At 35.2% G+C, this 27,987-nt stretch overlaps 1 long non-coding RNA gene across 1 annotated transcript; it reads left to right on the top strand.

Moving 5' to 3' along the window:
* The first annotated feature begins 304 nt into the window (after positions 1-304).
* LOC146728662 (uncharacterized) lies at positions 305-24,381 on the top strand. Its single transcript, XR_014928193.1, has 2 exons — positions 305-584; positions 23,824-24,381. It is a non-coding gene; the product is annotated as an uncharacterized LOC146728662 (long non-coding RNA).
* The last annotated feature ends 3,606 nt before the right edge of the window (positions 24,382-27,987 follow it).

Genomic DNA, 27,987 nt, shown 5'->3' with positions numbered 1-27,987 from the left:
GAAAAGCATTTTGGCACAATTTTACTGAAAAGACGAGTTTTTCATTGCTCATGAATATTAATTTATGCAAATAAAACGACTATTTCAACCAATCGTGTCATGCAACTCCCCCCCTGACTTTCCTGGAAGTCGAATATACGTCATTTCGCATGCGCGCGCATACTGTTTGGGTGTAACCCCGGGTCACGGTGTACCAATCGACGTCACAAAATTCATTTCTTTCGACTATCAGCAAACTAACATGTTTGTATTTTTCACAATGACAAAGCAGGAGTAATGTTGCACCCCAGTTTCGCTACTTCCGGGAAAGTGGTCTCAGAGATACTGGCCGCAAGGATCTCTGGGAAGGGTGCGGCAGGTTGTGTCACATCCGGACATTTTCCCTGTCTGGCAACCATCACGGTGAAAATTAACAAACTCGATCAGAAAACTGTGCTTTGGGATACGTGGCGAAGCTCTCCTGAACAGTGTAACATATATAAATTGGGTTGCTCACGATTGCTCCAAAGTTGAGTTTGTGCTGTTTCCTCCGTCTCTTCAACCGGAGTTCCAGAACAGCTTGTGCAGAACCATAGAAATACAAGGTACAGTGGTGCACTTAGCAATGCAAGAACGTTCTGTGACGCAGCTCCGCCCCTGAGAATACTTGACTTTTCCGTTCGACATTTACATTATAGAAACAAAAATCAAAATATCTTGCGCCTTGCTTGATGGTGTAGTAATTTGAACGATCAGATGAGTGTCACATTAAATCCACTATCTATTTCTGTGTTGTTTTGCCCTTGTTACTGTCACCGCCATATTGGGCAGGACTCCAAAAGACGTACCTACACTTTATGCAATTTTAAAAAAAATATGCTAATTTATTCATGACGTTGCAGTTCCTGTGCTCATGAATATTCAATTATTAGTGGGTCAATACATTCTAAAAGTGGCGATATATTATTTTTGGGGGCAAGAGTCAGAAAGGGAGATTAGCAATCCTTAAGGGGTCTATACAAAAGAAGGAACCCATTTGGAGAGCAGCAATCATCCTTGTGTCTGTTGTTGTTGCATGTGACTTGCAGCTGTCATCTTTGCTGGTACTGCGACGATTCGTCGGCTACGACTGGCTTCCATGTGAAGGTGTATTCTTGTGCTCTGTTTTTCTGACTTGAATTCTTGATATACACTAGCATTCAAAAATCATACTAACTGTACTGGATTCGAAGCAGCATCTCTCATATTGCTGGCATTGCACATACCCACTGAACCATGTGGGTAGTCATGCAAATAAATTATTTGTTGTCATATTTAGCTTTATTGCAAATTACTGTAAATGGGTTAATTATTTACTGGGTTTTAATTTGGCTTATTTCGCTGACTGCAAAATGCGCTAAATTTAAACCCAGTGAATATGTAAAATTGAGCATAGAACACATTATCTAAATGATAAAACCGTGAATTTAAAACCCACTGAATATGCCTGGAATGCTAAATCAGCAAAATTTAAACCCAGGGAAAATTAATCATTTTACAGTAGTGTTTGCGAGAAAAGACAGGCAGGCATGGGAATTGAACCCAGGTTCTCCTGATCACTATGTAGACAACTGACCCACAAGACCACGATGGATTGACTGGTTCTGTTTGCATTTGGTGAGACTATAGAGTGTGTATAAACTATATGCATGCCATAACCCGTTAGTGGACATCTTGCCAATTGGGTTGCCCATACCTGACCCGACCCTAACCCTAATGTCAAGTGTGTATATACCGTATTTATCCGGCTAAGAGCCCATGCCCGGAAAATAATAAAATAATGTAATAAAATAAAAAAAACAAAAACTTATTTTTGTTTGTTGTATGAACAGTTTACTTCCTTGCAGTCTGTTGTGATTCTGCTAAAAAAAAATATCAATTGCGTAAAATGAGGAGTGAACGCGAAATAGCCATGACATAAATAGATCTCTTACCGGTGTGCAACGTAGCCAAAATAAAAGGCATGAATACAAGACTAGTGGGAGGTAATAAATTTGGGGTCGAAAGTATTCAAAAAACAGTTTTTGGCTGTTGCCATGGTAGCTGTGGACCAGGATTGTTTTGCCAATTAGTGTCGGTACGACCTGCCTGTCAATTATAAACAAAATTAGCCAAGCCAAAAAAAATCTCAGTAAATTGTTGCCCACACTCAAGCGGATTAGAATGAGCTACGTCCATGCTTTTTAATCATAGAAATGTAGGGTGTGATACATTTGGCGTGAAGGTATTAAAAAATTCAGTTGTTGGCTGTTTCCATGGAAACGGTGGTCAGAATTTGTTTTCAGATTTTACCAATAGTAACTTTGTGCCCACACTCAAGCTGAGCAAAATGAGCTATGTCTGAGGTGTTGTATCCAAAATTTGTAGGAGATACATTTCCTGATAACTAGGGTGAAGGTGTGACCTACCTGCTAAGTTTGAGCGAAATCGGCCAAGCCAAACAAATCACAGAAGAATTAATACGTGAAAACACTAGAAATCACACACACACACAGATACACAAAATTAAAGTGATTTTAAGGGCAATCCAAGTGGAGCGAATCGCCAATACCATGTTCATTTGCATATTGACCGTGAAAATACCAAAAACATCATTGCATGGGTGATATGCAAATTAGTTTTAGTCAAAATAAGTTACTGCTTAGAAGTACCATTACTGTTGTTCGAATTTCATTTCACTCGGCAAATATATTCATGTATCCAAACGTAAAGTATCGTACTTCTAAATATTGTTTATTTCTGCTATGTTTCGAAAAACGCTACTCTTGAACGGACTACTTTATTCGCTCTCAGACCTCATTTGCATATGGGGTGTGGAAGTACCGATTTTGATTTCAGGGACGAATCAAAATAAACTGCAGTATATATGTAATAATGTGGAATATGTACTTCCTTTCACTGTGAACATTTTTCCGCTAAAATAAATTCCAGTGAAAATGCCATTTCCCTCATACTCTATTATTGAGACTTGACACAGCACAGTGAAAATTTGATTCACACCGTATGCTTGAAAACTTTTCATCGAAAATAAATTAAGTGAAATTCTGTGTGATTTCATGAGAGTTGAAAATGAAAAAATTATATGACACCCAACCCTACCACTCCATACACAATGTAACCACACCTCAAAAACATCCTTTCACCAGTGTATTCTATTTGAATTTAGGAGAAATTTAAATAAACAAATTATATGACAACGAACTTAATTATAATTTCAACCTCTAGTTCAGCACTGATTAAATAAACTACCTCGTCTTTATGCCAACTTGAAGTTATTCAATGCCTACACCAGTGACTTCAAAATCTATGTTTCAATTCCAGGAATTTCACTTGCTATTAATTGTATGGGAGTGCCAGTCTTTTATTTTCTATTGTAATGTCAATTTCTTGTGATTACTCGGAAAATGAAGCTGTAACCACAGACCACAGTGCTGCAACTAAATCCTGGTATAAGCACCGGTTAGGCAGTCTTGAACTATGCATGTGAAGCCAGCTGAGAGGTATATCCAATCCTATAGATTTCTCATTGTTTGGTAACTATTTGCTGCAAATGCAACAAAAATCAATATAAAAATATTACCCACACAGCATTCTACAGGTTACTTGTTCTGATTAGACGTGAATTAAAAGTGCCAAGCTACCAGACAGCAAAATCCATGGATTAAATGTGCTAAGTCCAAATTGTGTGGGACGACATCGACGAACTTCAAGACGCAGCTATAGGGATTTTGTTCGATCGCGACAGTGACGCCGACTTCGAATTTCAGGGTTTTGACTTTTATGAAGATAGCAATGAACGTACAAATAGAGATCTTAGATGTGTTTGTTTTTTCTAACAACTATGAACTTTCATAATTTTACTGCTTAAATTATTATTGATCTTGTATGGCTGTTGATCTGGTATTTGTCAAAACCGGAAATAATTCACGCGTGGGGCGTGTTTGTCGACTGGGATATTCTAATTCAAGTGAATCTTCACTGTCGATTTTTATTATTTCTGGTTTATTTGTCACATTCTAAGCAATAAATTATTTCTTGTTACACTTCTAATGCTGCATATTGTTCATTTATTTTTGTTGCATGTTTTTATTTGCCGTTTTACTGCCAATTTTCGCGATTTTTCATTTTTTTGCCAGGGATATCCGGACAAATGCCCGCCTCTTTATTTTGGCGATTTTCCATGTTCAGGACCCTGGGCTTATACCCGGATAAATACGGTATACTGTGGAATACTTTATTTTTGCTGGAATTAATTTTCGCTGAAAAGGCTTTTTGGGCGTTTTGTATGGAATTTATTTTCACTGATTTCTGATGAGTTTAATGTGAAATATAGGAAAAAAAGTATATTCGCTGGATTTTATTTTCACGGAATCATCCCTTCAGCGAAAATAGCGAAAATAAATTCCAAGCGAAAATAAAGTATTCTACAGTATAGAAATACAGCATATTTCTATTATTGAGTTACAATTGCCCAAAAATTTGCCAATTTTGTGTTTTTACTTGTGTAAACTATATGCATGCTATATAACCCGTTAGTGTACATCTTGCCAATTCGGTTGCCCATACCTGACCCGACCCTAACCCTAATGCCACGACACGTTCCTGTTAATAATCCCGTTGTCCATACCTGACCCGACCCTAAACCTAATGCCAAGACACGTTCCTGTTAATAATTGCTCAATAATGATACTCTGTTGTGCACTGTCTGTGGGTAAGTTGCATCAACTGATTAAACAAGTCGCGTTTAAGTAATTTCCACTATTAACAAGTGGTTAAATTGTGACAATAAATGTGTGGACAAATATTTGAGACTTATTTTGGTGTAGAAAAATCCTGTTTAATTAACTTCCACCAATTACAAGTTGTTAAATTGAGAGAATGAATGTCCCAACAAAAATTTAATACTTATTTTGGTGTAAACAACTCACGTTTGATTAATTGAATAAATGTCTAGACAAATATTTAGGGTTTCGAGCCCTAAAAGGCGAAACCCTTTTGTAATTGCTATGTTTATTATTATGGTTCCGCCATTTTTTTAAAACACTGTAACTTGAAAAATAATGCTGCGATTGATTAGGCATTTTGTATGCTGATAAAAGGCCATGAGTTGTGGTGCATACCCCAGCTATGTAGGTCACATGACCTGGCGCCATCTTAGGTAGAACACAAACCGGAAGTGCTCAATTGCACCACTTTCTGGGGGTCTAGGAACTTTATTTTTTTGTGTGATAAATCATTTTCTTAATTTCTGACAACAGACTCTATGATGTCATACTTTACCCATAACCCTTTGCTTGAGAATCAAGATGGCTGACTACATAATACTGATGAAAAGTTGAATATCTAGAGAATGAATAATGATATGAAAAAACTGTAAATTGCATTCTCCTACATTTGTGGAGCTTTTTCTTTGGGGGTCATTGTGTTGTTTGGCTTGACTTCCCACTTTAATTCCCAAAATTACAAGTTGTTAAATTGTGAAAATTAATGTGTGGACAAATATTTGAAACTTATTTTGGTGTAGACAAGTTGCGTTTGATTAATTCCCACAATTACAAGTTGCTAAATTGAGAGAATAAATGTCTCAACAAATATTCAATACTTATTTTGGTGTAAACAACTCGTGTTTGATTAATTCCCGAAATTACAGTGTTGTTAAATTGAGAGAATAAATGTGTAGACTAATATTTGAGACTTATTTTGGTGTAAACAACTCGTGTTTGATTAATTCACACATTTACAAGTTGTTAAATAGAGAATAAATGTCCCAACAAATATTTAATACTTATTTTGGTGCAAACAACTTGCGTTTTATTTATTCCCACAATTACAAGTTGTTAAATAGAGAGAATAAGTGTGCGGACAAATATTTGAGACTTATTTTGGTGTAGACAACTCTCGTTTAATTATTTTACACCATTACAAGTTGTTAAATTGAGAGAAAAAATGTATGGACTAATATTTGAGACTTATTTTGGTGTAGACAAGTCGCGTTTAATTAACTTTCACCATTACAAGTTGTTAAATTGTGAAAATAAATGTGTGGACAAATATTTGAGACTTATTTAAGTGTAGACAACTCTCGTTTAATAATTTTACACCATTACAAGTTGTTAAATTGCGGGCGGGCAGGTCTATCACAATAAATTATAGTTAAATAAAATAAACAGGAAAAAGTGTCAGTTATTATATAATTATTTCAAATTGTTCATTTAATGACCACCCCTGATGCACCCATGATCTGCCCCTACCTAGGACAATTTATGCACATGCGCATTTTCCCATGATGCTTTGCAAGTTTTTTCTAGCAAGGAGGTCGCCATTCCTCATTATCGTGTTTTGAGATTTCGACAGAAACTGTGACAAATTGGCTGATTAAGTTTCTATGCCGAGATGAGACTATGTCCTTAATATAACACTGATGTCATGGGTACAGGTCGATTGCCCAGCGACGAATTGGCCTAACAATTGACGGTGAATGCGCTCAACAGCTACCGTACGATCTATGTCGAAACACAATGTGTTATGATTTACGTTAATGTATCTGAGCTTGTTGCCGGTGGTTATCACGAACGATATGTCTTAATTTATATAGTATTTGCAGAAGTTACTGTTGGTTTTTGTTAATCAAAATAGTATTATCGCTAAGCGAGTACCGATGTATTCACGGTACGTCCAACTTTCACAGCTATTCGGTAAATGTATATGTAGAGTACGCTCCACCGGGAAAGAAATACAAATTGTTACAGATGATGGCATCAGTAGGTTGTTTTTACTGTATTTTAATTGGCGGATTTAGACCCTGTCCCAAAACACAGAATAATCGCAGTTATTGACAGCATGGACCTAACTCCCTACTTCGATCGTATATATTTACGTTGCCTTCATTTCTCTTTTGTGATATTTTGTTATCAAAATGTTCAAATTTTTTCTTGTGATTAAATAAATCTTAACAGAGCATTATAAAGTACAAATGTTTGAGTTTGAGTGGTTGATACAATCGAATCAACGGGCGTGTTACATGTACTATGCGTTGTTATTAACCTTTCAAAATGGCGTCATCTTGACCTTTCAATTTTTGTAAACAATGTGTCGAACGGTAAATTTCAGGTTTAAAATTGTTACTATTTTGTCTGTTTTTACAGGAATGTTTTGTAGATTTTCCAGTTCGCTCAAATAATTTCGTAAAAAGGATTGCTTAAGTTAGCCGTGTACATCGTACGGCGAGAATAAAATCAGGCAACACGAGAAATCGTCAACTCGTTTGTAATGTTGCAGACATGTAATGAAGGGAATTTCGGCAGCAAGCAATATGTCGAGACCCATGCATTTATCGATAAAGAAAATAGTAGTATTTCATGCATATTTATGTGTAATTTATTGTCAATACATCATGTCGTACATCATGGCCGTTTTACTCAACTTCATTTGAACTCAATGTTAGTATTGCTGTAATGTTACCGGTAAACCTTTAAAGGCAGTATAGTATCAGTGAAAAATGTAAATAACCGTAACAGAAAATTGATATTTCTTTCAATGATTATTCCACATATACTTTGTTGTATTTATTTTTTACTCCATACCACCAATTATAGTCATGTTCTTGAGTTGGCAACTATAACTACTCATCAAATAAAAAAATGCAGGAAATGACAATGAGCATTGGAAGAAGAATTCAACTTGATGTTTGAGATAACTAATCACCAAATTAAGATAATTGTTATAATATAATAACCATACACTATACATGATATCTATACATTAGTTATTGTAGGGAATAAAACAAATGTATTTATGTACATGTCCTTTATCTTGCCCCACTCACATTGGCTAAACACTTCCGTGCCCAGGTTGGCTGGCCTGGTACTGCCACGCCCACTTTTACATTCTCAGACCAAGCTCTTTCCATCAATTTTAGTTTGAGAACACTGCAGTAAAAACCTGTACATTCATTGTACTTGAACACGCACAACAGAAACAGTATTTTTGACTCCCGTGTGCGAAGCACAAAAAGGGAGTCTTTGCAGTTAGTGTGTCTGTATGTGTGTGTGTATGTGTGTGTGTGTGTTTATGTGTGTCCGTCTGTTCCACTGATATCTCAAGAACCATACATCAGTTTTTGATGAAACTAGGTGCATAGATGCTCTGGGTCAATGCGCAGATTTGATTAGGTTTTGGTAAAAATCCATGCATATTAATTACCTAATTTGCATGATAATTAGCTGATTTTTGGCTGTTTCATGACTGTTCCACTGATATCTAAAGAACCACTCATTGGATTTTGATGAAACTTGGCACACAGATGCTCCAAACTAATGCGCAGATTTGATTAGTTTTGGGTAAAAATCTGTGCAATATTAATTACCTAATTTGCATAATGATTAATCAATTTTCGGCTTTTCCACTGATATCTCAAGTACTAATCATCACATTTCAATAAAAACTTGGTACATAGATGTCATAGGACACTGCACAAACCTGAAAGTTTTTAGGGTAATATCAGTAGATATTAATTACCTAATTAGCATAATTAATTAATTTTCAGCTTTTGATATTTCAAGTAGTAATTGTCACATTTCAATGAAACTTGGTACATAGATGTCATAGGACACTGCACAGACCTGATAGTTTTTAGGGTAATATGAGTACATATTAATTACCTAATTAGCATAATTAATTATATTTCAGCTTTTGATATTTCAAGTAGTAATCATCACATTTCAATGACACTTGGTACATAGATGTCATAGGACACTGCACAGACCTGATAGTTTTTAAGGTAATACGAGTACATATTAATTACCTAATTTGCATAATTAATTAATTTTCAGCTTCTGATATTTCAAGTAGTAATCATCACATTTCAATGAAATTTGGTACATAGACATCATAGGACACTGCACAGACCTGATAGTTTTAGGCTAATATCAGTATATATTAATTAGCTAATTTCCATAATTAATTAATTTTCAGCTTTTGATATTTCAAGTAGTAATCATCACATTTCAATGACACTTGGTACATAGATGTCATAGGACACTGCACAAACCTGATAGTTTTTAGGGTAATATGAGTACATATTAATTATCTAATTTGCATAATTAATTAATTTTCAGCTTCTGATATTTCAAGTAGTAATCATCACATTTCAATGAAATTTGGTACATAGACATCATAGGACACTGCACAAACCTGATAGTTTTTAGGGTAATATGAGTACATATTAATTATCTAATTTGCATAATTAATTAATTTTCAGCTTTTGATATATCAAGTAGTAATCATCATATTTCAATGAGACTTGCTACATAGATCTTCTAGGATTATGCAGAGACCTAATTAGTTTTAATTGGATATTAATTACCTAATTTGCATAATGTTCCACTGATATATAAAGAACCACAAATTGGATTTTAATGAAACTTTTAAAGAGAACTATGCAGAAACCCAATTAGTTTTTGATAAATATTTATGCTTATTAATCTCCTAATTAACATAATTAATTAACACTGATATCTCAATTACAATTACTGATCATCACATTTGAATAAAATTTGGTACATAAATGCTCTAGGACAATAGACAGGCCTGATTAATTTTGGGTTAAAATTTGTTCATATTAATTCTCTAATTAGCATAATAATTCATAATTTTTTTGTTCTGTTCTGTTCATATTAGTTACCTGATGTACATAATTAGTTTTTAGCTTTTCTATCAATATCTCATGTACAAGTAATTTTGAATTAATTTTTAATGTGTCTTGAATACTCTCAGCACACGGGAGTTCTTTCTAAGCTTTCTTTGATTTCTTATTTCTTATATCATGCCACTGTCGAGCAAAGCTTACAGTATTGCTGACTGTCCATTGCTATCAACTTTATGTTTTTGAATTTTGAAAAAATGATATGGCTTTGAAACTTTCCAGAACATTCGATAGTTGAAGGATCTCAGGTGCTTCATTTCTTGACGATATCTTTTAGATATTTTTAGCAGCCCTCAAAGTTTGATTTTTTTTTCCTGGTGGCCATTGGCAACCAAGTTTGAATTTATGTTGTCCAATTGGAAAATTTAGTAGCCAAGTACAAAATTGTCATATTTGCTTATTTCATAAAGATACCTATATCAGTTTTCTAATTTTGAAGAATATTTTAATTTTAAGTTACAGACTGCTTGTTATTGAAGGTCATGTATTTTGTGACGTCACCAATTAGTGTGTAGGTACGGCTTCTAGAACCGTGCCCCATATTGTTCCGAACACCAAAACAGCAACATTGCCAGCTATTAGTTGCTTTGATGTACGCGTCTGAAGATCGTTATTTTACTTGACCCCACCTTGGATCAAACTAACACCAAAAGGAGACGTCGCACTGATTACGAGGAACACACACAAGCCAAGTGTTCTGGAAAACAATTCAAGGATTACACCCCCAATTTCAATGTATTTAAATATTTCGAGTACGTTGCCATATATTACAATGTATGAGATATCAAAATATAAGACACACTGTTTGTAGTGGCACACTAAAAACAGCAACCCCAAATTATAATGGAACATTCTATCTATTGAAGTTTTGTGCACAAGTTTGTGTTTATTATTACATTGCGTTGTCCAATAAAGTGCAATTGGTAAAAAGTACATAAATTTTTGTTCACGACTATTTTAATTATTTCACAATACAAAATTTTAGGTTCATTGATCCTACAACCCGGTCATATATAGTACGTCCGTGACTGAATGGATTTTCGCTGCGATATTTAGCCAATGAGACTGGGAGGTCGATCAGTACTATACACGGCATAGTCGAAAAACTCTGGGAAATGGGATCAACTCGCGCCTCTAAGTCAACCGGTCACGTACAAAAGCGATCACCGTAGTAGTGGAATTTACTGAGTTTTGAAGGCCAACAAAGCATCAATGTTAACTAGCGAAGTGTACCATATACCACACATTCGAGCGAGATTTAGACTACTCATATAAAAAAATTACGTATATATTCCGAAAGAACAGCTGACGGAACATAACATGGGCAGAATTGTCATGAATTTGTTTTCGCGTATCTGTTGGTCGACTTAATTAACTGATTATTAGCGAATTGCTGTGTTATGTCTGTCATCGTTCAGGTCTATTTGAAGTTTTGGACGGAACTTGGCTCAGTGGTTTGGAACTAATTACGAGATAATCGTCGCCATTCTGACAGTTTATATTCATAGTTATTAATGTAGTGAACGATTAATCAAAAGATATGACGTATTCAGTACTTAGTGTGATTGGCTTTATGATTGAAGGTTACGCCCTAGAGTCTTTTTACTGCTTTGTAATTGGTTAGAGTTGTGAAAATGAATAAAGAGAGTTTGAGTTGGTCTTGAAGAGTACTCCACGATAGACGCAGAAGAGAGAGAGAGCAGTCCTGTATGGAAAGCCACAGCTATCTTAAGTCGTAAAATATTATGTTGTGTAGTGCATTTACCATGTTGTGTGGTGCATTTACCATGTTGTGTAGTGCATTTACCATGTTGTGTAGTGCATTTACCATGTTGTGTAGTGCATTTACCTTGTTATGTAGTGCATTTACCATGTTGTGGAGTGCATTTACCTTGTTTTGTAGTGCATTTACCATGTTGTGTAGTGCATTTACCTTGTGATGTGGTGCATTTACCATGTTGTGTGGTGCATTTACCATAGTATGTGGTGCATTTACCATGTTGTGTAGTGCATTTACCATGTTGTGTAGTGCATTTACCTTGTGATGTGGTGCATTTACCATGTTGTGTGGTGCATTTACCATATTATGTGGTGCATTTACCATGTTGTGTAGTGCATTTACCATGTTGTGTAGTGCATTTACCATGTTATGTAGTGCATTTACCATGTTGTGTAGTGCATTTACCTTGTTATGTAGTGCATTTACCATATTGTGTTGCATTTACCTTGTTATGTAGTGCATTTACCATGTTGTGTAGTGCATTAACCTTGTGATGTGGTGCATTTACCATGTTGTGTGGTGCATTTACCATATTATGGGGTGCATTTACCATGTTGTGTAGTGCATTTACCATGTTGTGTAGTGCATTTACCTTGTTATGTAGTGCATTTACTATGTTGTGTAGTGCATTTACCTTGTTATGTAGTGCATTTACCATGTTGTGTAGTGCATTTACCTTGTGTTTGTGTGCATTTACCATGTTGTGTGGTGCATTTACCATATTATGTGGTGCATTTACCATGTTATGTAGTGCATTTACATTGTTATGTAGTGCATTTACCATGTTATGTAGTGCATTTACCATGTTGTGTAGTGCATTTACCATGTTATGTAGTTCATTCATAATTTTGTGTAGTGCATTTACCATGTTATGTAGTGCATTTACCATGTTATGTAGTGCATTTACATTGTTGTGTAGTGCATTTACATTGTTGTGTAGTGCATTTACATTGTTGTGTAGTGCATTTACCATGTTGTGTAGTGCATTTACCTTGTGTTTGTATGCATTTACCATGTTGTGTGGTGCATTTACCATGTTATGTAGTGCATTTACCATGTTGTGTAGTGCATTTACCTTGTTATGTAGTGCATTTACCATATTGTGTTGCATTTACCTTGTTATGTAGTGCATTTACCATGTTGTGTAGTGCATTAACCTTGTGATGTGGTGCATTTACCATGTTGTGTGGTGCATTTACCATATTATGGGGTGCATTTACCATGTTGTGTAGTGCATTTACCATGTTGTGTAGTGCATTTACCTTGTTATGTAGTGCATTTACTATGTTGTGTAGTGCATTTACCTTGTTATGTAGTGCATTTACCATGTTGTGTAGTGCATTTACCTTGTGTTTGTGTGCATTTACCATGTTGTGTGGTGCATTTACCATATTATGTGGTGCATTTACCATGTTATGTAGTGCATTTACATTGTTATGTAGTGCATTTACCATGTTATGTAGTGCATTTACCATGTTGTGTAGTGCATTTACCATGTTATGTAGTTCATTCATAATTTTGTGTAGTGCATTTACCATGTTATGTAGTGCATTTACCATGTTATGTAGTGCATTTACATTGTTGTGTAGTGCATTTACCATGTTGTGTAGTGCATTTACATTGTTGTGTAGTGCATTTACATTGTTGTGTAGTGCATTTACCATGTTGTGTAGTGCATTTACCTTGTGTTTGTGTGCATTTACCATGTTGTGTGGTGCATTTACCATATTATGTGGTGCATTTACCATGTTATGTAGTGCATTTACATTGTTGTGTAGTGCATTTACATTGTTGTGTAGTGCATTTACCATGTTGTGTAGTGCATTTACATTGTTGTGTAGTGCATTTACCATGTTATGTAGTGCATTTACATTGTTGTGTAGTGCATTTACCATGTTATGTAGTGCATTTACCATGTTGTGTAGTGCATTTACCATGTTATGTAGTTCATTCATAATTTTGTGTAGTGCATTTACCATGTTATGTAGTGCATTTACCATGTTATGTAGTGCATTTACCATGTTGTGTAGTGCATTTACCATGTTGTGTAGTGCATTTACCATGTTATGTAGTGCATTTACCATGTTGTGTAGTGCATTTACCTTGTTATGTAGTGCATTTACCATATTGTGTTGCATTTACCTTGTTATGTAGTGCATTTACCATGTTGTGTAGTGCATTAACCTTGTGATGTGGTGCATTTACCATGTTGTGTGGTGCATTTACCATATTATGGGGTGCATTTACCATGTTGTGTAGTGCATTTACCATGTTGTGTAGTGCATTTACCTTGTTATGTAGTGCATTTACTATGTTGTGTAGTGCATTTACCTTGTTATGTAGTGCATTTACCATGTTGTGTAGTGCATTTACCTTGTGTTTGTGTGCATTTACCATGTTGTGTGGTGCATTTACCATATTATGTGGTGCATTTACCATGTTATGTAGTGCATTTACATTGTTATGTAGTGCATTTACCATGTTATGTAGTGCATTTACCATGTTGTGTAGTGCATTTACCATGTTATGTAGTTCATTCATAATTTTGTGTAGTGCATTTACCATGTTATGTAGTGCATTTACCATGTTATGTAGTGCATTTACATTGTTGTGTAGTGCATTTACCATGTTGTGTAGTGCATTTACATTGTTGTGTAGTGCATTTACATTGTTGTGTAGTGCATTTACCATGTTGTGTAGTGCATTTACCTTGTGTTTGTGTGCATTTACCATGTTGTGTGGTGCATTTACCATGTTATGTAGTGCATTTACCATGTTGTGTAGTGCATTTACCTTGTTATGTAGTGCATTTACCATATTGTGTTGCATTTACCTTGTTATGTAGTGCATTTACCATGTTGTGTAGTGCATTAACCTTGTGATGTGGTGCATTTACCATGTTGTGTGGTGCATTTACCATATTATGGGGTGCATTTACCATGTTGTGTAGTGCATTTACCATGTTGTGTAGTGCATTTACCTTGTTATGTAGTGCATTTACTATGTTGTGTAGTGCATTTACCTTGTTATGTAGTGCATTTACCATGTTGTGTAGTGCATTTACCTTGTGTTTGTGTGCATTTACCATGTTGTGTGGTGCATTTACCATATTATGTGGTGCATTTACCATGTTATGTAGTGCATTTACATTGTTATGTAGTGCATTTACCATGTTATGTAGTGCATTTACCATGTTGTGTAGTGCATTTACCATGTTATGTAGTTCATTCATAATTTTGTGTAGTGCATTTACCATGTTATGTAGTGCATTTACCATGTTATGTAGTGCATTTACATTGTTGTGTAGTGCATTTACCATGTTGTGTAGTGCATTTACATTGTTGTGTAGTGCATTTACATTGTTGTGTAGTGCATTTACCATGTTGTGTAGTGCATTTACCTTGTGTTTGTGTGCATTTACCATGTTGTGTGGTGCATTTACCATATTATGTGGTGCATTTACCATGTTATGTAGTGCATTTACATTGTTGTGTAGTGCATTTACATTGTTGTGTAGTGCATTTACCATGTTGTGTAGTGCATTTACATTGTTGTGTAGTGCATTTACCATGTTATGTAGTGCATTTACATTGTTGTGTAGTGCATTTACCATGTTATGTAGTGCATTTACCATGTTGTGTAGTGCATTTACCATGTTATGTAGTTCATTCATAATTTTGTGTAGTGCATTTACCATGTTATGTAGTGCATTTACCATGTTATGTAGTGCATTTACACTGTTGTGTAGTGCATTTACCATGTTGTGTAGTGCATTTACATTGTTGTGCAGTGCATTTACATTGTTGTGTAGTGCATTTACCATGTTGTGTAGTGCATTTACATCGTTGTGTAGTGCATTTACCATGTTATGTAGTGCATTTACATTGTTGTGTAGTGCATTTACATTGTTGTGTAGTGCATTTACATTGTTGTGTAGTGCATTTACCTTGTTATGTAGTGCATTTACATTGTTGTGTAGTGCATTTACCATGTTGTGTAGTGCATTTACATTGTTGTGTAGTGCATTTACCATGTTATGTAGTGCATTTACCATGTTGTGTAGTGCATTTACATTGTTGTGTAGTGCATTTACATTGTTGTGTAGTGCATTTACCTTGTTATGTAGTGCATTTACATTGTTGTGTAGTGCATTTACCATGTTGTGTAGTGCATTTACATTGTTGTGTAGTGCATTTACCATGTTGTGTAGTGCATTTACATTGTTGTGTAGTGCACTTACATTGTTGTGTAGTGCATTTACCATGTTGTGTAGTGCATTTACATTGTTGTGTAGTGCATTTACATTGTTGTGTAGTGCATTTACATTGTTGTGTAGTGCATTTACATTGTTGTGTAGTGCATTTACATTGTTGTGTAGTGCATTTACATTGTTGTGTAGTGCATTTACCATGTTGTGTAGTGCATTTACATTGTTGTGTAGTGCATTTACATTGTTGTGTAGTGCATTTACATTGTTGTGTAGTGCATTTACATTGTTGTGTAGTGCATTTACCATGTTATGTAGTGCATTTACATTGTTGTGTAGTGCATTTACCATGTTGTGTAGTGCATTTACATTGTTGTGTAGTGCATTTACATTGTTGTGTAGTGCATTTACCTTGTTATGTAGTGCATTTACATTGTTGTGTAGTGCATTTACCATGTTGTGTAGTGCATTTACCATGTTGTGTAGTGCATTTACCATGTTATGTAGTGCATTTACCATGTTGTGTAGTGCATTTACCTTGTTATGTGGTGCATTTATCTTATTATGTAGTGCATTTACTGGTATATCATTATGCCATGTGGTGCATCCATCATGTGGTGTATTCATAATGTTATATATTTTGTTTTATTTACTTTTGAATAAATTATCAGTTGTGTTCCACAATGCATCTAATGTGAGCACACTCCATGTTCTAAAGATGGCTGCATCTATGTCCAATATACTGGCTGTAATACGTCTTGGTCATCTTGTTCCAAACTTTGAAGCTCAAAAAGTATCCCCAGACTTGGTATGTAAATTAACATTCGTGGAGTTGGAACAACTTGGGGTGAATAGTAGACACGACATGATGTCACTTCGGCTAGCTTGCGCTACACATGGGGGTCATGCTCCAACCAAACAACTCAGAGGTCAAGGTGGTGCACCAGCGTTTGTTATCCCGCGTAGCGTGTTGGAAAGCTTCATTATCGAAGGTTTTACTGTCTCAGAGATATCAAATATGTTATCAGTTTCTGAGGCGACTGTCTATCGAAGAATGGGGTACTACGGATTGAGTAAGATGGAATTCAGTGATATATCAGACATTGACCTAGACACGCATGTCCGACAGCTAGTTACAGACTTCCCTTATTGTGGTGAGAAACTGCTGAAAGAGCTACTCCATGAGAAAGGTGTAACAGTCCAGCGGATTAGATTAAGAGACAGTATTCATCGTGTTGATGATGATGGTGTGGAATCACGCAAGAAGGGTCGTTTACAACGGCGAGTATATAATGTAAAAGGTCCTAATCATTTGTGGCATATTGATACCAATCATAAATTGATTCGATGGCATTTCGTTATATTTGGCTGTATAGATGGTTTTAGCCGATTACCTGTCGTTCTACAATGCACTGATAACAATCAAGCAGCAACACTCCTTCAATGTTTTGAGACTGGTGTACAGAAGTATGGTCTACCCAGTCGTGTGAGATCGGATAAGGGAAAGGAAAACGCTGATATTGCGGATTTCATGATATCACAAAGAGGCGAAAATCGTGGGAGTATCATCACTGGCAGAAGCGTCCACAACCAGCGAATTGAACGGTTATGGAGAGATGTTTACGAAGGTGTGTTGAGTCTGTACTCACAGCTATTTTACTTTATGGAAAAAAGCAATATTCTTGACCCATTAGACGAACAGAACATTGCCGCACTCCACTATGTGTATATGCATAGAATAAACAAGAAGTTAGAAGTCTGGCAAAAGGCATGGGCACGACACGTTTTTGATTATTACGTAATGACACGTTTTTTTGAAGCTCCGTAATGAGTGGATAAATTTCGCGTTTTTAATGCCGATCTAGGTCAAAAACATTACATACAACTACATAATACATTCCTGGTCAACAAAACATCAAGTCTATATTGAAAGAGAGTTGGAAAAGTGTGTTTTTCAAGGGAACTTAATGCTGACATCTAAGTAACATCGGACAAAGATGGCCACTGTACTGAACAAAGGAACTGACGAAATCAAGAACAAGAACAAAAGATCGACGCGATCTACTAAGGTTGATGATTACATATATGAGCTCGGCTCGCCTAAAAAGAATACCCAACAACCAATTATCATCGATGAGGTTGAGTTTCCTTCATTGCCAACAACTCAACGAAAGGGAAAAGACTTGTCGCCAGACGAATCGGACAATGTTATTCATTGGAGACATGGTAAATACACCGATAAAGGTCAAACGCGCCCGGAGATTAACGATATATGTTATAGAACTACTCCACAAAGAATTAAGATTTGGATAATGGCAGCACAAGAAAGGTACGATGACTCTTTCCTTGACGACAAGAATATAAATGTACACTGGTGCAACTTAACAGGCGGGATGCAAATGAAATGGATAGACAGAAATCGGGACACGGAAGACGACAGCAAACAAGTCACCGTAAGTTTCTATTACTCGTCGGGAGTTATATATATACAAGGCAAATACATAAGAAAATGGGCAGACCTTGAGTATCCAGTTCTTAGATGTAAAGTCAACGAACTTTTCTGTGCCCAAAAAAGTGACGACAAAATTGAACAAAAAAGTAAACAACAAATCCAAGATGGCGACGCCCATGGTATACATGTATTAGGCCAACATGGCGATCTATTACCGGAAGCTGCCCAGGAAACAGATCTGGAAACATGTACTTGTGACCTTCAGTCAGTGAACAATATAGACAGAAAAAACGACTGTTTAGAGGAAACAGATAATACTTCGTCTGCAGCAAAAAATATACTTAGCAGCCCAAATTCACCGGCTCCGTCACCCATGAAGTCAGTTCTACTGAGTAAGGCTAGAAACGTGTTACTACAGAAAGAAAATCGCTTTATGGAAACAATAGAAGAAATAGAGTCTAATTATATTAATCTCCACAGTAAACTTGATGGTTTACAACAAGATAAACTGGACACTCTTGCGATAATAGAATCTCAAGAGAAACTCGCCCAAGAAGACAGCAGAGAATTAAAAGCAACCTTGGATAAAATGCAAGCAAGCCTGAACAAAACTAACAGTGACATCTCAATTCTGAAGAAAAATATCAACAAATCTCATGACACTCAAAACAGTATACTTAATATCTTAAAAGATATACAAAGCTCACACAACCAAACTTATAGTAAAGTTAGTGTTGGAATACAAACAGACATACCATCTGCAGTTTTGGCTGGAGATATGGATAATCTGAAATCAGTGCTGAACATAAATGCGGATCCTTTTATTGCCACAGTGCCTACTCAGAACCGATATGCAGTACTAGATGAACATCCTCCTAATATCCATACTCCATCAACATCAGATGACAACAGAGGGGAGAATATCATATCTGCTCCACAACATGAGAAAACCAGTAGAAGTGGGAAAAAACAACCAGTTGCATCTGAAACATCCATCTCTAGCAGCTGCCCAGGTGAACACAACAAAACAAACAAAGGAAGCTACAACACAGTGATTGTAGGAGATTCTATAATAAAACGTATAGACCCACAGAAATTTTCAACCTCCAGAAAGACGTATGTCAAAGTACTAAGTGGGAAAGGTTTAGACGATGCAAGCTCATTTATCAGAGATTCTAAGTTTAAAAACCCACAGAACATTGTATTTAACATTGGATCAAATGATGTAGACAATAGAATACCACTAGATGAATGCCAGAACAAATATGAGCAGCTGATTAACCATACACGCAATACCTACCCAACCAGCAAAGTATACGTATCCAGTATATTACCGAGAGTGGATAAAGACACCTTTAACCAAGACATAGTTAAACTTAACAGATCTCTGCAGATAATCACTGAAGATATTGAAAATGTATATTACATAAACAATAACTTTCGCGACAAGGGTAAGAACATAAAGATGCATCTGTATGCGGACAAAGTACATCCCAACGACAAAGGAACCAGGAACATTGTAGCAAACATGAAAAAAACCATATACAGTGCTATTAAATCACAATTAAGTAACCACTCGACAACCAGAGAATCAGATCCAGCAGTAAGAAACTACAAGGCACAAAGCCACAAGCCAATTAATAGAAGAAACACCAATAATCAAAACAATGTGGAAGAATTCGCGAGAAGCGAGAAGAGACAATACAGCAATAACCGTAACTACAGAAACAACAATCCAGTTGAAGAACTATTGACACATATCTTCAATTATATAAGAAGATAATCTCTTTTGTATTAATTAAGTCAAAATGACTACAATTAATAACTCATTACTTGACCTAGACTAAGGTATTTTTATTTCATGCTTTATAATTTTTTTTAAACAATTTATTTCATTCTACAATTATGACTTCCGATACAGCAAATAGAGCTATTCTAAAGTTTACAACTTGGAATATTTTTGGTAGTTTAGAGAAAAAAGTTAAAGATAATATTTTTTTAGATAGTGTTAGAAACTTTGATTTTATTAGCTTAGTAGAAACGAAAACAAATAGTGAGTCAAACATAGATATTCCAAATTACAGTGTCTTCCACTCTTTTCGAACACAAAAACACAAAAAGGCCCGCTCAAATTCTGGTGGTATTGCTTTGTACTATAAAAACGTTTATGCAAAGGGTATAAAACGTATGCAGAGCAGTTGTGAAGATTTTATTTGGATTTGCCTTGACAAAAATTTTTTCCATCTGGACACTGACATTTATTTGTGTACCTTGTATTTAAGTCCTCAATTTTCAAGCATTTTCAGTTGGAAGGAGCCTAACTTATTCCAATCATTAGAAAAAGATATCACAAAATATTCCAAAATTGGTTCTATTATTCTGACTGGGGACTTTAATGCAAGGACAAAAAATGATGAAGACACTGTTATTTACAACAATTCTGACTACCGGTCCTCAGATACAAATAATTTTCTTAGGAGAGCTTCCCAAGATCTAACAGTGAAAAACAACTATGGAGATTTACTGTTGGATCTTTGTATAGCCTCTGATTTGACAATTTTGAATGGTAGATGTATGGGGGACACCACAGGTAAATTTACCTGTCATCAACTCAAGGGTAGCAGTATTGTTGATTACACAATTGTCAGTAATGACTTATTTACCAAATTTAAATTATTTAATGTGCACCAGCTAAATCTGTCATTGTCTGACCACTGTCAGATTTCTTGTCAGTTTGAAACAAATGCAGTATACGATAGAACACTGCAAAAACCTCAGGATAAAAATGATGATGTAACTGCACAAACCAATGTTTCATACATGTGGGATAATGAATCAAGGTATCGTTTCAGTTATGCATTACAGGGCGAAAATATAAACAGGTTAATTAACAATTTCAACAATACAAATTTTTCCAACACCCAGCAGTCAATTAACACTGCAAGCATGTTATTAACTGACATATATCTTGAGGCAGCTGGTAAAAGTTTAAAAAAAAATTACCATAAAAATATAAGAAAAAAGCATAAAAAAAAGAAAAAACCAAAATGATCTTTCAGTTATGAAAAAAGACATTCAAAAGCTGTCCAGTAAATTATGTTTAGACCCATTTAATAAAGAATTAAGATCTCAATGTTACAATCTAAAAAAGAATTACAAACATTCTCTCAAAAGAAAAAAGAGAGAATTCAATAACAGTATTTTAAATAAACTAGATAATTTGAGTAAATCAAACCCAAATGATTATTGGGACCTCATAAAAGAATTAAAATGTGATGAGAATGATACAAAAAATGAAAACATTGAGAGCCAAAAATGGTTTAAACATTTCCAGAATTTAAATTCTCAAACATCACAAAATAATATCAATGTAACCATGGATAATGAAAAAAATCAAGGTAACAGTTTCCATATAGATAGTCTGGATAATCCTATTTCACAGCTTGAAATTCACAATGCAATTAACAAGTTAAAAAATGGCAAAGCCCCGGGTATTGATAAAATTACAAATGAAATGATTAAGGCAGGCAGGAACACACTAATAAAATCATTAGATAAACTTTTTAATTTGATATTAGCTAGTGGCCAATACCCTAACACCTGGGACCTAGGGATCATCACCCCAATTTTCAAAAAAGGCGACTCTACAGACCCTGGTAATTACAGGGGGATAACTCTCCTCAACACTTTAAGCAAATTGTTTACATCCATTCTCAAACAGCGTTTAAGCAACTATCTCTTGGAAAAAAATTTAATAATCAAAGAGCAGATAGGATTCATGCCAAAATTTGGGACCCGCGATCACATTTTTGTGTTAAAACAGTTGCTAACAAAATATACTACCAATGGAAAGTACCTGTTTTCATGCTTTATCGATTTCAAAAAGGCCTTTGACTCCATCTGGCATGTGGGTCTTTTACACAAGCTCAGAAACAATGGAGTCACTGGTAAATTTTATAATATTATTAAAGCAATCTATACAAACTCTACTGGATGTGTGAAGGTTAAAAACGGCTTGACCAATACTTTCCCAATTGAGAAAGGCATCAGACAGGGCGATGGTCTAAGTCCGCTGCTTTTTAATATATACTTAAATGATATTAAAAGTCATATAAATGCATCAAACAATGACCCACCAACTTTATTAAATAACCAACTTCCATGTTTACTTTATGCAGATGACTTGCTTCTCCTTTCAGAAACCAATACAGGACTTCAGAATGCGATTAATTCCCTGCAATTATACTGCCACAAATGGAAGTTGGAGATCAACATTAAAAAATCTAAAACAATCATATTTAACAAAGCAGGTAGACGCCTAGACAAATATAAATTTTTTATAAACCAGGATGTACTAGAAAGAGTGACATCATACACCTACCTTGGCATAAATTTAAATACAACAGGGAAATTAGAAAAAGCCCAGATAGACCTAAAAAACAAAGCTCTTAAGGCCTGCTTCAAAATGAATCAGCTATTATTTTCGGCAACTTGTATACCACTCAGAATTCATTTGAAGATGTTTGACGCAGTAGTTAGACCAATTCTCTTATACTGCACTGAAATATGGTCTAGTGATATTATTGCCCACACAAAACAGCTTTGGAATTTGTCAACACCCATGGAAAAACTCCATACCAAATTCTGCAAGTTTTTATTAAAGGTGAACAGCAGAGCCTCAAACTTGCCATGTTTAATTGAATTAGGGAGGTACCCTCTTACAATACAGGGTACAAAACAATTGTTAAAATATTGGATGAGGGTTCAGGAAATGCCTGAAAATACATTAGTATGTGAAGCATACAAGCTTGGTATTAAGATGCATGATTCTGGTACTAAAAACTGGGTATCTGGTGTGAAAAAGATTTTGGAAAACCTAAATTTAAGTAATATCTGGAAAGATGGGCAAATTAAATACAGCAATGCTACTATTGAAGACATCACAGAAAAACTTAAAATGCAATTCCAGAAAAAAAGTAAAGAATGCATGTTTGATGATGATAAGGGCGTGCATCACAAAAACAAATTGAGAACATACAGAGAAATAAAAACTGATTTTTCTTTTGAGAAATACCTCCAAATAATTAAAAATCCACTATATCGTGCTGCAATGACTAAACTTAGAATAAGTGCCCACCGTTTACAGATTGAATCAGGCAGATACAAAAACATCTCCATCTCTGATAGAATATGCCCTGTCTGTGATCTTGGAGAAATTGAAGATGAGAAACATTTCCTTTTCACGTGCCAGCTATATGATAAAGAAAGAACCAGCCTTTTTACTAAACATAAAATGCATGGAGAGACATTAATAAACATATTAAATAATAAAAACGATCACATAATTAAAGACATTTCAAAACACATTTATACTTGCTTTATGCTTAGGGAGCAAAAAATCAAACAATAACTTCAGTACCAGCTGCCTCAAAAAAAAAAACCCCCACAAAACACAGATTTACATTTATTTACATTATATTACAATTATTCATTTATCTCTTATTGTGAGATGTGTATTTATTTCATTCATTTACTGTATTTTTAGTATTTCCTTTTATTTTCATTTTTTTATTATTACATGTTTTTGACTTTATTGTACTTTTTGTCAAGATCTCAAATGGGATACGATAGCAATAAAGAATTACTTACTTACTTACTTACAGAATACGCACAACAAGGTCATCCCCGATGCGTATGTGGCTTTCAGGTCAATGGCAAGATCCTGTGGGAATAGACTTGACGGATACCATGGGATATGGCATTGAAGGCGTTGTGAATGAATCCGAGTCCGGTAATGGCAGACAGGAGGTTGGTTCTAGGCCTGTGATCAGTTCGTTAGCATACGAGATTAGTCAGCCCTGCATAGATGAGCTTTCAGTGCGTGTACCTATTGACTGGGCATCTATCAATTACGGAATTGACATTTACAACACCGCACTCGATATTATTAAATCGTATTAATTATAAACGCATTTAATTTGAGATTACTTGTGGTTGCTGTAGATTTTTGTCAACATTTATAAATGCAGTTGTATAGATTCGAAACCAATGTACGAAACTGTTTGGAGCCTGAGGGTGCTCAGATCAATGCCATGTCACATTGAAAGCTGATGTCGTTTGTTGGATGGGTTCCAGCCGCTATTTTGAGTTCCCAAATATTCTTTAAACAACTTGTTGTTAACCTGAAATGATTGTAAAATAATGATAATATATAAAATCGATATCTTGCGTTTTTGTTTCACTCAGCGTGAGCTCTTTTCTATATTTATTTATAACTTATTTATTACTTTCAAACCTACAATGCGATGCGGAGTATGATTTCACTACGGACGGAAATGAACAATGTGTTCAACCATTACCTCCATGGTTCAACCATGTATTGTTTAGCGGCGATTAGATCGATACAAGATTGACTTGGTGCCATGTCGCACATAGTGCCTCTAACACTAAACTAAGATTTAATTCTCATAAATGATTATAGAATTCAATAGAAAATATACACGAATAATGCTCTAGACTGTTAGAAAACTATTTATTTCACATCGCATGGTCAGCAAATTGAATATACAATGGCACAACAACTATGTTGATGAGGTGTAGCCGTTATCTGTAATATACATGCAATATATGAACTATACTCAAAATGGTATGTCAAAATGGTATGTGCCTTATGTCACGACTCGAAACAGCCTTTTTTGCCTGATGTGTTCATTTGCCTTCAATAACGTTTCAGTGGCTGTCATACTCTGGGTCTTGCCGATAACATTTTGGTCCAAATTCACGTATCTATCGTCTAAAAAACTCAAATTTACAACTAAAGCTAATTTGCATAACAATGTTTTGACATTGGTCGCTATATTGGATACCGCATACAACTAAAGAAATTAAGTAGGGAAATTCACTCGCATTAAATTGCGTTCGCCGTGAAGCAAAAATGTATTTCCACTAAAATACGTTCAAGATCTGCACTTTCTCATAGCATAAACATGGGTTTACCCTAGCTTACTAAAATTAAAATATTATTGGGGTCGCAGTCACCATAGCTGCATGTCGCTGCGGTAAGTAGTCTCTCACCTCTTGGTTATAATTGTCGTCCAAATAATTCACGTCCAAAATTTTGGTTCCCTGGCGCCTCTAATAAATAAACTACACTACTGCTGGGCTGAATCAATGATATATCACCCCCAAAAATGGATGAATGGGCGAATTTTTTTTTTTCTTTTCTTTTTTTTACCCCCAACATTTTTCGCTCTGAAAGCAATTCACGCTAAATTTCACGACGAACTTTTCAATGTTCTGGTTATCTCTGTGTGACTGCAGTCTTTGAAACAATTTATAGCACAACAAAAACGCAATGTAATGCAATATCACGACGAACGTTTCAAATGTTCACCCAATCCTCCATGTTTATTTGGTGATAAGAATGATTCAGCCCAGCGCTTAGATTTAGCGTGAATGGCTTTCCGAGCGGAAAAAGTCGAGGTTCTCTGCAAATAATTGAGTTCGGGTTTAAAAAATAGATAAAAATGGGACCAAGAAACCGCCGATTTTTCGGCAGTTTTTTAAGGTGTTATTTTAATCTTTTCTAATGACTGAAAGTTTAGCCGCAGTCAATAACGCATATTCAAGAGTATTGATATTTATTGCGACTAGCGTGAATGGGTAGCTTCGTTTCGACAATGAGCTGTTATCGCTGTAAACAATGTCAGTTAAATTATCCTTCAAATGCCCAGTTTATCTTTTTTTATTTGAAAACAAATCATGTCGCTTTCCCATCAAAATTCATTTCTACAGCATCGAGTGTTGAAAATGCGATCGGATTCATTCATTCGCTTCCGTTGAAATAAGTTGAAATTTATTTGCATTTCAACAAATTTATTTTGTTTCACGTTATTTTAATCATTGCTAGGTAATAATCAATAATCGTGAAACGCAGCATGACCGGATTGCGCTACCGCGATCATTTGCTACTAAGTAATGCAGTTGGTTCGTTTTTATTTGAAACTTTTTTTAGAATATACTTTTGTTATAAAATGAAACAAAATAATTGTATTTGGCGCACGCGGTTCGTTAATGTGAATTTTTGAGAGAAAGATGCGCGGTCTACTTTTTAATTCAGCAAGAACAAAATGTATAAAATTTAATGAATTGCAATAGTGTCTTTCGTTTTGGGTGGTCCAACTGCCGGCGTTGAAAATCGACGTAGGTGGATTTTTCAATGAAAATATAAGCCTCTAAAAATATTTGATCATAATTTTTTGAAAATTTGAACCCCAAATAAGGGCCCACCAGCCGTCAAACCGCCCAGGGCGATTTTTTGGATGGGCGAATTTACGGCAGAATCCGGTATTTGTTCCCCGGGAATCTATAATCAAGTAATACAAATGGTGTCACTATGCAGTATTTTTGGTTTCATTTTACATTTACAAAACATTGTATTGCAATGCATTAGTAATAATGTAAATATATATAATACATTCCTTTATTTTATTGTTGAGACTGAGTTATACAGTTTGTTACTACTACAATTTATCTATATTGGAAAACGGTTATGGGGATTATTAATTTCAATAAACAATATTCAACTATCCTTTGCAACACCAATAAGATCATAATGGTAATGTTTATTGCTCTTTGAAACTAGAGGCATTATCAGAGCATGGGTCTTATTTTGGAACTCCTGCCAGAATGGTATTCCCAGAATAGAGCCAGTTGTTAAAGAAACATAAACCTTTAATTCTCAACAAGGATGAAAAAACAGTTATTGAGACAAAGCCCTACTCCCCGCGACACCCACCAGATACGAAACCTGCTTACCGCGAAAGCCCCTCACCGTGAAGCTACTAGTTAGTACTCTAAATATCCAAACATATTTTAGTATAAGGTAGTAAAAAAACACTAAAAGAACAAGTAACCTGTAGAATGCTGTGTGGGTAATATTTTTATATTGATTTTTGTTGCATTTGCAGCAAATAGTTACCAAACAATGAGAAATCTATAGGATTGGATATACCTCTCAGCTGGCTTCACATGCATAGTTCAAGACTGCCTAACCGGTGCTTATACCAGGATTTAGTTGCAGCACTGTGGTCTGTGGTTACAGCTTCATTTTCCGAGTAATCACAAGAAATTGACATTACAATAGAAAATAAAAGACTGGCACTCCCATACAATTAATAGCAAGTGAAATTCCTGGAATTGAAACATAGATTTTGAAGTCACTGGTGTAGGCATTGAATAACTTCAAGTTGGCATAAAGACGAGGTAGTTTATTTAATCAGTGCTGAACTAGAGGTTGAAATTATAATTAAGTTCGTTGTCATATAATTTGTTTATTTAAATTTCTAATGAATTCAAATAGAATACACTGGTGAAAGGATGTTTTGGAGGTGTGGTTACATTGTGTATGGAGTGGTAGGGTTGGGTGTCATATAATTTTTTCATTTTCAACTCTCATGAAATCACACAGAATTTCACTTAATTTATTTTCGATGAAAAGTTTTCAAGCATACGGTGTGAATCAAATTTTCACTGTGCTGTGTCAAGTCTCAATAGAGTATGAGGGAAATGGCATTTTCACTGGAATTTATTTTAGCGGAAAAATGTTCACAGTGAAAGGAAGTATTCCACATTATTACATATATACTGCAGTTTATTTTGATTCGTCCCTGAAATCAAAATCGGTACTTCCACACCCCATATGCAAATGAGGTCTGAGAGCGAATAAAGTAGTCCGTTCAAGAGTAGCGTTTTTCGAAACATAGCAGAAATAAACAATATTTAGAAGTACGATACTTTACGTTTGGGTACATGAATATATTTGCCGA

Source organism: Saccoglossus kowalevskii, chromosome 22 (assembly GCF_978046115.1).
Source record: "Saccoglossus kowalevskii chromosome 22, keSacKowa6.1, whole genome shotgun sequence".
NCBI lineage: Eukaryota > Metazoa > Hemichordata > Enteropneusta > Harrimaniidae > Saccoglossus > Saccoglossus kowalevskii.
This window is presented reverse-complemented; position numbering and strand designations above follow the sequence as displayed.